Below are 13,071 nucleotides of genomic sequence, written 5' to 3'. Positions count from 1 at the left end.
GCCTGGCATAAGTCAGGTCTACACTGGCAAAGTTAAAGCGCTTCGGTGGCTCATGTAGTTGCGGCAGAGCGCTGAGAGAGAGCTCTCCCGGCGCTCTAAAGAAAAAAAAGCCCACCTCAACAAGGGGCATGGCTACCAGCTCTTGGAGTGCAGCTCCAGTTTTGGTGTACTGTCTACACCGGCGCTTTACAGCGCTGAAACTTGCTGCGCTCAGGGGGGTGTTTTTGTACCCCCCCGAACGAGAAAGTTGCAGTGCTGTAAAGTGCCAGTGTAGACAAGCCCTTAGTCTCCTTTGATGCATCCCAGCGAGAATCTAGCTGTATCACTTGTTCCCGCATGAAGGACACTCAGTGGATTCTTTCCTGCTCCCATTAGGATCCTCTTCAGCCTCATGTCTACATCCTGTATCTGAGCTCCCAGCGGACAGTACACCCTTCTGTTCTCTGGATCAGCTCTGGTGACAGGCCCGTCTGTTCTTCATAGCAGAGACTCCCCAGTCATGTAGACCTGTTTCTTTCTGGTGTTGGTATGATTCTCTGAGTCACAGACAGTGTGTGTGTGTGTATATATATATATATATATATATTTTACTCTGTTTACATAGTGTACATATAGAATAAGTTGGAAGGAGGCAGGGACTTGAAGGGGTAAGAGCTGGTGACAGCTCCCCTTCTCCAAGGTTTGAAGCTTTGGTTAGATTGAAGCTAAACCATCTAGTCACCCACCATGTGCACAGACCAGGACAGAATCTGCAACAATACCCAGCAAAACTGGCCTGTATACATGAAAAGTGTGTGTGAAGATGTGCAATAAGAACACAATTCATACTTTGCCCCCATCAAAAAGTATCCTGCAGGTTCCCCCATTCATGGCTCAGAAGGTGGGTGGAGGATAGGAGAGTAAAAAACCAAGGAGATAGCTGTCCTCTGTAGAATCATCCCAAAAAATGCCTATGAGAAGTTACTGTGCAAGGATATGGGTTTCTTGGCGGATGATTCTGCAGGCAGCATGTCCTAAAGATGCCTAAAATATGCATCCCTGGGTTACTTTGAAGCGACAAGCAGACAGAGCTAACAATCATCTCTCTGAATGTACACAAGCAGAAATTATTAGACTCAAGCTTTTAAAAAAATGCAAATAGTGATTTCCTTTGCAATTTGTATAGAAGATCCTACTCCTCAAAATCTTTCTTAATTGAGAATGTCTGTGAGGATGAGGGGAATGAATTTTTTTGCAGATATTTTAGAAAATATATTTCTAGTTTGTACTAACTGCAAAATGTTGATATTTCATTGTATGTGTTTGCTTCCTCACCCACATTTCCTTCACACATGAGATAGATGCACTTGTGGTTTGGCCTTGCAGACAGTCTGTTTCAGGGAAGGATCTTGATACTAGAGCTCCTCTTTCACTTCCCTCACAAAACATACCTTCTGAATCTCCACCATATGAAGATTACTTGATCCAGAGAACGGATCAATTAAAATCACATTACACACAAATTATCCTTTGACTTTTTTAAATGTCCAAAGCAAAGTATCAAGATAAATAGTGAGTGGAAATTCTTTGCTACTTTCATCAGATAAACTGAATAATATCTTAACCCTTATAAAGTATTCTCTGCTTGATAGTGACCAGTAAAATGTGTTTATGAAATTATTATTTCTTTCCATCATAGTAGCAGCTACAGAGATCGAGGTCCCATTGTTCTAGGCCAGTGGTGGGCAACATGCAGCCCACAGACTGTACTTGGCCCGTAAGGGTAATCCGCTGGCGGGCCATGAGACAGTTTATTAACATTGACCGTCCGCAGGCACGGCCGCCTGCAGCTCCCAGTGGCTGTGTACACGTGGGATTGGTAGTTTGTGCAGAAGGTATTTATAAACACTTTCATATTCACCTTTTCCTGTTTACTAATCTATTTATTTTGCCTCTGCACTTATTCTGTAGCTATTGAGAATCTATAAAACAAATACACATCACAAATGCTCATCAGTCTCCACCACCAAGGGAAAAGAGCATTTGGACACATCGGTACCAAGGGAAGAATAGGACATGTTAGAACAGATACCAAACCAACAGAAACTGAAAGACCAAGTCCTGCTTCCTTAGTCAAAGATAAAATCCATCTATATTAAATATACTGTTGTCTTAACTGTAGTTGACTAACTATAGTCAGTAAGAGAGGCACACTTTGAGATCTACTTGTCTCTAGATAATCTAGAAAGTGATGCTATATCAACTTGGATTGTTAGGCCAACTGAGGTGGAGAAAGGAGAAGAGGTCCTCCCTGGAAAGCAGTGTGCTTTGGAAGTTGTAAAGATGAGAGGGAATCTTCAGCATAAGAATAGCCTAAACTTCAAAGATGCTAAGCACCTGCAGCTCCTATTCATTTCAGGGGATTATACCTGTGTAAGTTAAATACAATTCATCTGATTCTGATCTATTTATATTTCATATATTTTAAAATAGTTTGATTCTCCATATCTGTTGCTTTATAAATATTAAACGTAATTATAGAATTATATGTTAATTACATTGGAATTATAGTAGAGACTTAAATTAGACAACATATTGCATTGCTCCTCTCTCATTCCTTACTATTTTTAACAAAAGATCTTTGCATGAAAACAGATGTTTACAAAAAAAAATAGAAATTCTCTGTACATAACATGCTGATTGTCTGCTATAGGACGTCACATGAAAGGTTTAGAAGTTTGGATGAGGAAGGACAGACTTCAACAGCAGTCTAGATAGTAAATTACAGTCCTGATTTCCCGTCCCCTCCCTCCTGACCCAGCACAAAGGGGAGCTCCATTCATACATTTTCCTGCTTTGGAACAGATGGGAGGCTCAATCACTTCAACAGGACCATTCAGAGCTTGTGCAGAGGTAGAGGGAATCTGCCAGGTTAAGAAGGACAAAGCCCAGTAGCACAGTATAGATTTATGTGAGAAAATCCTCAGGGAGATGTCCTTCCTTTAAGTCCCCTCCCTCTCCCCTTCCACCACCCACCCCCTCTGCCGCAGGTGCTGATGATCTGTGTCAAAAATAACCAATTAATAATGATATCTATGGATGAAATGAGCTAGGTCTCAAAGTTCTGGATCAACCTTTAAGAAACAAAGAACCTGTTTTCAAGATTGTGTTAGTAATGTAGGGCAAGAAAATGCAAACGTTTTACAAATTAGTGATCCCTACATCAGACCACAGCAGCACACCACCACCTGGGTCCACAGCTTCCGAGGATGGTCTCTCCATCATCTTCCACCCCTCCAGCATGACTGCCACCTTCCTTGCCTCCATCTCAACCATCTTCACCTTTGCCTGTACTGGCTTCAATCTGCCTCCACCTGGAGCAACATCTGTCATAGGCTTGCAAGGGATATCTTCCTCCAGCTCCCTCTATCCTCTCTATCTGATGTCTTCCCACATGGTGAGACCAATCACCAACAGGACGTACCAGGGATGGCTCCTCCCTGGGAAGCTCACTATCTGGGCCTGTCCCATCCCAAGCTGTAGAAGGGCTTGCCTCTTTCACCTGATCCGAGCCCAGCTTATGAGAAGGCTCCGCACCAATAACAGAGTAGGAAACTAGCAGGTATCAGAAGGGTCATGCTGCAGATGCAGGGGTGCTTGGACCTACTGGTCTATGATCACTCACGAGCAATGTAAGAGAGCATTGCAGATGTAAATTTTAAGCTGGACAGCCAGAGTGCAGCAGTTAAGCACTCAGCTGACGTACTTCAACTTCTGGATGACCATTAGTGTTACCAGGTTGCTAGCATTCTCCCCAGGGGGCAACCCACACCAGCAGAATTTCCACACCCTCTACCTGGCTCTGCCAGAGACCAGTCCCTGACACTGCCCCCTCCTTCCAGCCCCAGCCCCCCATGGAACCTGGCCAGCTGGATCTTTGCCCTGCCATCACCCTGTCCCTTCTCCTGATACCCTTGGGTCTGATGGCCCTAACTCTCTTGCTCCTAACCCCCTTGTCAGTGAGTCTCCATCTCATCTCCCACTGTCTGTCACCCCTCCTCACAGAGAGAAGCTGCATCTCCCTCGACTTCCCCCCAGCGAGATGTCCCATTAACCCCTCTGGACCTTCCCATCGCCGTTGGTCTGTCTGTATGCCCTTGGGTACAGGTATTGCAAATTGGCTTCCCTGTGGCCCCCATGTGGCACTTATGCAAGGCTGTGGGGCCCTGCACCTATTGGTGCCCTGCATTCTGCCCCCTGTGCTGGGGGAGGATGTCAAGCATGGTCTGAGCACACCTACTGAATCAGGCCCCGCAGACAACATGGACATGTGGACACCCATCCCTAGGTGCTTTATATATTGCTCTGGGGCTTGAGGTGGGAGATAAGTGCTTGGAGTGAGGCAGCAGTGTGCGTGCCCACAGGCAGACACTGAGCTACCTAGGGACCTTTTACAGCATAAACTTAGGTGCCTAGTGAGTTTAGACACCTACAGAGTTAGGTGAATGGTTTTATGCATTGCAGTGGTGCAAAAACTGGGACTTGAACACCTGAAACAGGAATTCAGAAGCCTAAATCCTTTTGTGAATCCAGGCCTAGCTAGTTGTCTAGGATATTCTGCAAACCAGACTTCTCTAAGGTGTCTCAGAATGAAGGATCCAAAAATTGAGGCACCCCAAAAAATCACTAATCTCTTTTGAAAATCTTGACCCTAATATTGTTAAGTGGCATGAAATGAAATTCTTCAGCCTATGCAGAGAAAAACCCTAAACATTGGGTTTGATTTTCTAAAGTGAAAAATTGAAATAAAACAAAGAACTCTGCTGCTCAGCTTGAGTAAAATTGTTACTTAGAGCTATAATGCCAGGGGATGGTTTAGAGAATCAGAGGACTGACTTCTGTAAAACGGCATATCTTATAAGCATGGGTGGCCAGTAGCATAGGCAGGGGAAGGCTGTGCCTCCCCAAACAGCCTGGTGTGGACACCCCCCCTCCACCCCACCCTCAGGTTCCCTCCTGCCCCCAGCTCCCTTCCCGCTCTTCTCTGGCCTAGAGGCTGGGGCGGGCAGCCGGTGCACACAAGACCCAGGGCGGGGGGCACTGGGACTGCACCATGTGCCTGGCGCTCTGGGGCTGGGGGCGCTTCAGCTGCACCGCCCACCTAGCACTCCAGGGCGGGAGACACTCCAGCCGCAGCACCGCCACCCAATGCTCTGGGGCTGGGGGCGCTCCAGCCGTGCTGCCCACCCAGCACTGGGAGCACTCAGGGGCTGGGGGCACTTTGGGACTGGGGGCGCTCTGGCTGCACTGCCCACCAGCACTCTGGGGCTGGGGCTGGGAGCTCTTCGGCCACATCACCCACCCTAGTGGGGGGGTGTGCTCTGGGCTCCAGTGGGGAACAGGGGGCAGAAGGGGAGGGGCGGGGCAGAGGAGGAGGGACTGGGGGTAGCCTCCCCCAATGGCAAATTCACCTGCCGCCCATACTTATCAGTATTTTAATACATAGAGAGAGCCAGATTCTGCTGTGCTTAGCCCTGGCCTCCACACAATGTTTATACCAGTATAACTATGTTAGTTAGGGTTGTGATTTTTTTTAAACTAACACAGTTATATCGATATAACCCTCTAGCATGGTTGTTGCAGTGATACCAGTATAAAAGGTGCATTATACTGATATAGCTTATTGTCTCATATGGAAGTAAACTATACCAGTATAACTGCATCCAAAGTTGGGACATTGTATTGCTTTAATTATACCCGTATAGTTAAAATGGTATAATATTCAAGCCTTTACATTGATCAGTACCTTATTCTTCTCTGACCTGCTATTTGTTTTCCTTCTCCCATTTCAGGCTCACTATGTTTCCCAGCAATGGATTTTCAGAAATGCAGCATGTAAAATAATGGCTGGCATTTATTACATAGGTTTTTACATTAGCACTTTTTATGCCGTCATGAGCACAGACAGGTACGTAGCAATGTTTATGCTATGGGAGTTCAGACAGCTGCTTTTAGCATAATTGTAAGCTTAATTCTGTGGCTGATGGCTGGTTTGGGTTCCACACCAAATATGGTGTTTAACCAAGAAATGGAAATTGTGACTTCCGCGACCTCCATGACAGACATGGAGCACTAGTTATCAGTGGTTCACAGTCAAGCTGGAAGGGCATATCCCTGCAGGATTCCACTGGATAAGTTCTAGGTCTGGTTCTGCTCAATATCTTCAATTATTTAGATAATGGCAAGAGAGCACACTTATAAAGTTTGTGGATGATACTAAGCTGGGAGGGGTTGCAAGTGCTTTGGAGGATGGGATTAAAATTCAAAATGAGCTGGACAAACTGGAGAAATGGTCTGAAGTAAACAGGATGAAATTCAGTAAGGAAAAATGGAAAGTTCTCCACTTAGGAAGGAACAATCAGTTGCACACATACAAAATGAGAAATGACTGCCTAGGAAGGAGTACTGCGGAAAGGGATCTGGGGGTCATAGTGGATCACAAGCTAAATATGAGTCAACAGTGTAACGTTGTTGCAAAACAAGCAAACAGCATTTTGGGATGTATTAGCAGGGGTGTTGCAAGCAAGGCACAAGAAGTGATTCTCCTGCTCTACTCTGCACTGATTAGGCCTCAGCTGGAGTATTGTGTCCAGTTCTGGGCGCCACATTTCAGGGAAGATGTGGGCAAATTGGAGACAGTCCAGAGAAGAGCAACAAAAATGATTAATGGTCTAGAAAACATGAGTTATGAGGGAAGATTAAGAAAAAAATGGATTTGTTTAGTCTGGAGAAGAGAAGACTGAGGGGGACATAATAGTTTTCAAGTTCATGAAAGGTTGTTAAAAGGAGGAGGGAGGTAAATTGTTCTCATTTATCTCTAAGGATAGGACAAGAAACAATGGGCTTAAATTGCAGCAAGAGAGGTTTAGGTTGGACATTAGGAAAAACTTCCTAACTGTCAGGGTAGTTAAGCACTGGAATAAATTGCCTAGGGCAGGAGTGGCGAGTTCTATGGGCCCATGGTGCCTGGGCTCCACCAATGTTCAGGGCTAGGTCTCTCCCCTGGCCCCATGCACCTCCCCCAAAAGTCCCTGCCTCTCTGGCCCCCAGCCCCAGGGCAGCCTGCCCTGCGGCACCCCAACCTCCCCATGCCCCACACCCCAACCCTCTGTCCCAGCCCACACCCAGCACCCAAACCCCCTCCCAGAGTCTGCACCCAACACCCAAACCCCCTCCCACACCCAGCATCCCAACCCCCCTCCTACACCCCTACCCCCTGACCCAGCCCAGAGCCTTCATCCAGCACCCAAGCTCCCTCCCAGAGCCCACACCCCTCCCACACCCAAGCCCCTTCCCAGGGCCTGCACACCACACCCCCTCCTGCAACCCCAACCCCCTGCCCCAGCCCAGAACCTGCACCCAGCACCCAAACTCCATCCCAGAGCTTTTGGCAGGTGGCGGGGGGGAGGGGGAGGGAGAGGAGGACTTGGACCCATTCTGGGCACCACCAAAAATTATACAAACCTGCTGCCCTGGCCTAGGGAGGTTGTGGAATCTCCATCATTGGAGATTTTTAAGAGCTGGTTAGAAAAAAACCTGTTAGGGATGGTCTAGATCAGGAGTGGGCAAACTATGGCCCACGAGCCGCATCCAGCCCACCAGCCATTTTAAGACGGCCTTCGAGCTCCCAATGGGGAGCAGGGTTGGGGGCTGCTCCACGTGGCTCCCGGAAGCCGCAGCATGGCATGCCTCCAGCTCCTACACACTCCAATGGCCCCCTCCAGTGCTCCAATGGGAGCTGCAGGCGTGGTGCCTGTGGATGGGGCAGCGTGCAGAGCTGCCTGGCCATGCCTCCATGTAGGAGCCAGAGAAGCGATATGCCGCTGCTTCAGGGAGCTGCTTGAGGTAAGTGCTGCCACTCCCCTGCCCCAGCCGGGAGCCCCATCCTGCACCCTGAATGCCTCATTTCTGGCCCCACCCCAGAGCCCACACCCCCAACCAGAGCCGCCTCCTCACCTCCTCCTGCACCCCAATTATGTGAGGATTCATGGCCCACCATACAATTTCTATTCCCAGATATGGCCCTCGAGCCAAAAAGTTTGCCCACCCCTTAGTTCTGCCATGAGTGCAAGGGACTGGACTAGATGACCGCTTGTGGTCCCTTCCAGTTCTACTATTCTATGCTTCTAACCAAGAATGGATTTCTTATCTACCACTTCCTTCCTGTGCCAGTCTGGACTGTCATGGCTATCTGAGCACAAGTAACAGGGGCCAGGGGTCACTTGTACTGTTAATTCATCATCCAGTGACCTATCGTCACTGGTTATTCTTTAGACACAGAGGAAAGTTGTCCTAGATTTTGATTCCGACTCCTTCAAAAATTGCAGCAATTTCTCCAACTGCATGGTCTGGTAAGATCCATCTACCCACAGAGATCATACCTAGAAACCCACATATGAGCAGAACATTCCATCACCAACATGATCTACAGGCTTCCATTATCCACAAAGGTGTCAGTGAATGAGGAGGACATAGAATTGCAGGACTCTATATATGTATATATTTTCAAAATACTATGTATTGTGTATGCTCACTGCCTCTTCTTCATCGTAGTATTTTTCTGTTTTAAGCATGTATTTTTCTTGAATAAAGCAAAATAGCATCTTGCTATAGTCTGGCTTCCTGACAGTTTCTATAGTTTAAAAATCAGGGGGCGGATTAGGTGTACAAGCATTAAAATACAGACTGGGCTGGAAGGAGGGGACATCTGTTGAGTTCTGCCTTCATTTACGATGTGTGTGTGATAGCTTTTTAAAAAAGTTTCCTAGTAAACTTTTAAAGTTTCCTTAGAACTGATTGAAATAGCCATTAGTGCTGATTCACAACTACCAACTAGATCCAAATGTATAAGGCATGATTAGCCCAGTTTTCCTGTAGCTCCACAGCCCCTTACAGGGTGACACATAGAGGGTGGAGCAGACAGGAATAGATTCATAGATATTTAGGTCAGAAGGGACCATTATGATCATCTAGTCTGACCTCCTGCACAACGCAGGCCACAGAATGCCAGGGTTGAGCGTGAATGGCTGTGTGGTGGCCCAGCACAGGGCACAACCTAGAACACAAAGCGGAACCATGAGTCTTTAGATGTGAAAAGAAGGGACACATCCCTTTGGTAGCCACTGGCTAGTTTTAGATTTTTCCCTAAACTCACAAGTCAAAAAGTTAAATATCTGCTCTCATATAGGCATTTCAGGACAAATAGTCAACACAATTTGCCAGATCTAAATTGTAAGCTTTTGAGATACAGTATAATTTTGGACATTGTTCCCAGGCCCCCCTAGCCACAAAGGAATAGAGAGACTAAGAATTTAATAAAGACTTCAAGTTAGCTCTGCTGAACAGCAAGGCAACTCCTATGCTAGCCCCTATTGCTGGCTATTTCTGTTCACCTCATTTCTCTGAGAAATTACACCATTTCCACTTTGTTTACTCACCAGTGCAGTTAAGTAATTTGTTCAGCATTGAATCTGAGTGTACATTTTAGTAATCTGTGCATCTGAGTAACATTTGTGAAGAAATCCTCCAAACCTATTTGTTTCCTCAGAACCACAGCAAAAAAACAGTATCAAACCTAAGTCATAAGAACATAGGAACAGCTATATTGGGTCAGACCAATGGTGCATCTAGTCCAGTATCCTGTCTGCTGACAGTGGCCAGTGCCAAATGCTTCAAAGGGAACGAACAGAACAGGGCAATTTCAAGTTAAATTGTCGTCCAGTCCTAGCTTCTGGCAGTTGGAGATTTAGGGTCACCCGGAGCATGGGGTTGTGTCCCTGTCCATCTTGCCTAATACCTATTGATGAACCTATCCTCCATGAATTTATCTAATTCTCTTTTGAACCCAGTGATACTTTTGGCCTTATCATCCCATGGCAATGAGTTCCACAGGTTGACTGTGCCTTGTGTGGAGAAGTACTTCCTTTTGTTGTATTAAATTTGATGCCTATTAGTTTCATCAGGTGACCACTGGTTCTCATGTTATGTAAAGGGGTAAATAACACTTCCTTTTTCACTTTCTCTACACCAGTCATGATTTTAGAGACCTCTATCATATCCCCCCTTAGTCACCTCTTTTCCAAGCTGAAAAGTCCCAGTCTTTTTAATCTCTCCTTGTAGGGAATACCACCCCCCTATTTACACCCCCCCCATCATTTTTATTGCCCTTCTCTGGACCTTTTCCGATTCTAATGTACCTTTTTTTTGAGATGCGGTGACCACAACTGCATGAGTGTACCGTGGATTTATATACCGGTTTCACAATTCCTAACGTTGTTAGCTTTTTTTTTTTTTAATGTCAGCTGCACATTGAGCAGATGTTTTCAGAGAACTATCCATGATTACTCCAAGACCTTTCTTGATTAGTAACAGCTAATTTAGATGCCATCATTTTGTGTGTATAGTTGGGATTATTTTTTCCAGCGTGAATTACTTTTCACTCATCAACATTGAGTTTAATTTGCCTCTCTGTTGCCCAGTCACCCAGTTTTGCGAGATCCCTTTGTAATTCCTTGCAGTCAGCTTTGGACTTAACTATCTTGAGTAATTTTGTATCATCTGCAAATTTTACCACCTTATTGTTTACCCTCTTTTCCAGATCATTTGTGACGATGTTGAACACCACAGGTCCTAGTACAGATCGTTGGGGGAACCTCATCATTTATCTCTCTCTACTGTGAAAACTGACCATTTATTCCTACCTTGTGTTTCTTGTCTTTTAATGATTTACTCGTCCATGATTGGACCTTTCCTCTTATCCTTGTCTGCATAGTTTGCTTAAAAGCCTTTGGCTAGGGACCTTGTCAAACGCTTTCTGAAAGACCACCTACACTATATTGACTGGATCATCCTTGTGCATGTGCTTGCTGTCCCCCCTCAAAGAATTCCAATAGATTGGTGAAGCATGATTTCCCTTTACAAAAGCCATGTTGATTCTTCCCCAACATATCATGTTTATCCAGTGTCTGATAATTCTGTTCTTTACTATAGTTTCAGCCAATTTGCCTGGAACTAAAGTTAGGCTGACCAGCCTGTAATTGCCTTCTTAAAAAAAAGAAATCAGCATTACATTTACTACCTGTCACGGGGCGCAGACTAACCCGGCAGCACTTCCTACTGGTCATCTCAAGGAATTAGTGTCCAGCCTCCAGAGCACCTCCTTCAGGCCAGTGTCTCACCGCCCCTGGCCCGCCATGTCCCTCTTGGATCCCAGTGCCCTTGTCTTGAGTGCTGCCCCCTGGCAGTACCCCCACAGTTCTGGGTCTCCCCCTCCCAGAGGATCCCCCACCCACTATCCCCACCTCACCTCAGTCTTAGGCTACTGCCAGTCACCAACTAGCCCCCATGCTGGGGCAGACTGCAGTATGAGCCACTCATCACAGGCAAGGTTGGGTTTGGACCTGCGCTGCCTCAGTCTAACCTTTGGCTGCCCCCTACAACCTCAGTACCTGTTGGGCCTAATGCTAGGCTGCAGCCTGAGGCTTCCCTGGCTGGAGCTCTCCAGCTCCTTCCCCAGCCCTGCTCCAATCTAGGTACTCTTTCCCTACAACCAGGTCCCTCCCTCCTTCTCAGAAGCTAGAAAGAGTATCTCTTCTGGGCCTGGCTTCCCTGGCTTTTATAAGGCCCACTGGGTCTGTTTGGGGCATGGCCCCCAGCTGTGGCTGCTCTGCCAATCAGCCCAGCTCTTCCCCTGCCCCATCCCTCTCCCAGGGCTATTTTAAACCCCTCTGGGCCCGAGTGGGTGTCCATCCTGCTACACAACCTTCCAGTTATCTGGTACAGGGGCTGAGATAAACAATAGGTTACATATACAGTTAGTAGTCCTACAGTTTTCATGTTTATGTCACACAGAGCCAGAGCCAAAAAGGAATGTAAGTGGCTAAATACCTTTGAGTATCTGGGCCATACTCTTTGGGATCCCTTCTCTCCTCAAAGTACAGCTTCTGAACATGAGGTCCCCCACTGCTTCCATTCTGTAGCGTACCCATCTGCTCCCTTGGGTTAACTTTGCAGAACGCCCAAAAATCTGGAGGTCAGTTTTCCTATATTTAACTCTCTCAAGCCTCATAGCAGCTTTGGGTTTCCTTCAGGTGATCCAACAGCAACTGCTGCTTCTCCTCCTTTTCCCCCGTCAGATGTCAAAGCCCCGTATGAGTGTTGCAAACTGTGCTCCCACCTTGTCTCTGCAGTCTATGCACTGCTCCAAGTCCTCTACTGCTGCCATTACAACACTGTTCTTCAAGTTGATTAAAATATAGCTATAGCCACCCATTCTATGCTCCAGGTTCCTATCATATAAATTAAACCGTAATATAATACAACACAAGAAAAGTACCCATGAATATGATCACCTCAGCTCATTCCCTCCTCAGACTGAGGGAAAAAAATAGAAATATGTTTTGCTCTTAGCTCCAGGATCTGTTTCTCCAGCTCTTGCTTTTCCTGATCAGAACTCTCAATTAGTGTCTGACCCAGAGCTTTCACTTTCAACTACTCCCTTTTTCCTTCTCTTGTGGTGTTCCCCCTGTGAAGGCTAGAACTTCCTTGGTCACACAGGACTGTTTCCCTACTCCCAGAAGCCCCTAGGATCTGACTTCTCTTCTTTTATAAATACTACAGGTTTCTAAGGGTAGGTCTACACTGCATTGTAAACGCCAGTTCTGTGGAACCCACTCTTGTGGACTCTGTTTCCAAGTCCGCACTTGAGCATTCATATGGCATTGTAAGTCTGGGTTTGAAATTGCTGGACGAAGTCTCACAGCCATGTAAAAATGTACTGCACCACACAGACCTTCTGACTTGAGTCTGTGGCTTGAGTTTTGCCCACCTTACACAATGGCAGGGCTTGGACCTGAGGTCTAAGAGGAATGTGGGCTCAGACCCAAACTCCTAGCAAGCTCCCAGGACCTGGGTTCTGAGTACTTGCTGATCGAGTCAGACAGATTAATGTGTGAACAGTAGGGTTTGGGTTCAAACCTGAGTCTGAGGTGTCAATTAGACACCTGTGGCTGTACTGTGACAGATGACTTGGGC

The sequence above is a fragment of the Chelonia mydas genome, chromosome 2 (assembly GCF_015237465.2).
Source record: "Chelonia mydas isolate rCheMyd1 chromosome 2, rCheMyd1.pri.v2, whole genome shotgun sequence".
Taxonomy (NCBI): domain Eukaryota; kingdom Metazoa; phylum Chordata; order Testudines; family Cheloniidae; genus Chelonia; species Chelonia mydas.
The sequence above is the reverse complement of the archived record's forward strand: the minus strand, read 5'-3'. Positions refer to the sequence as shown.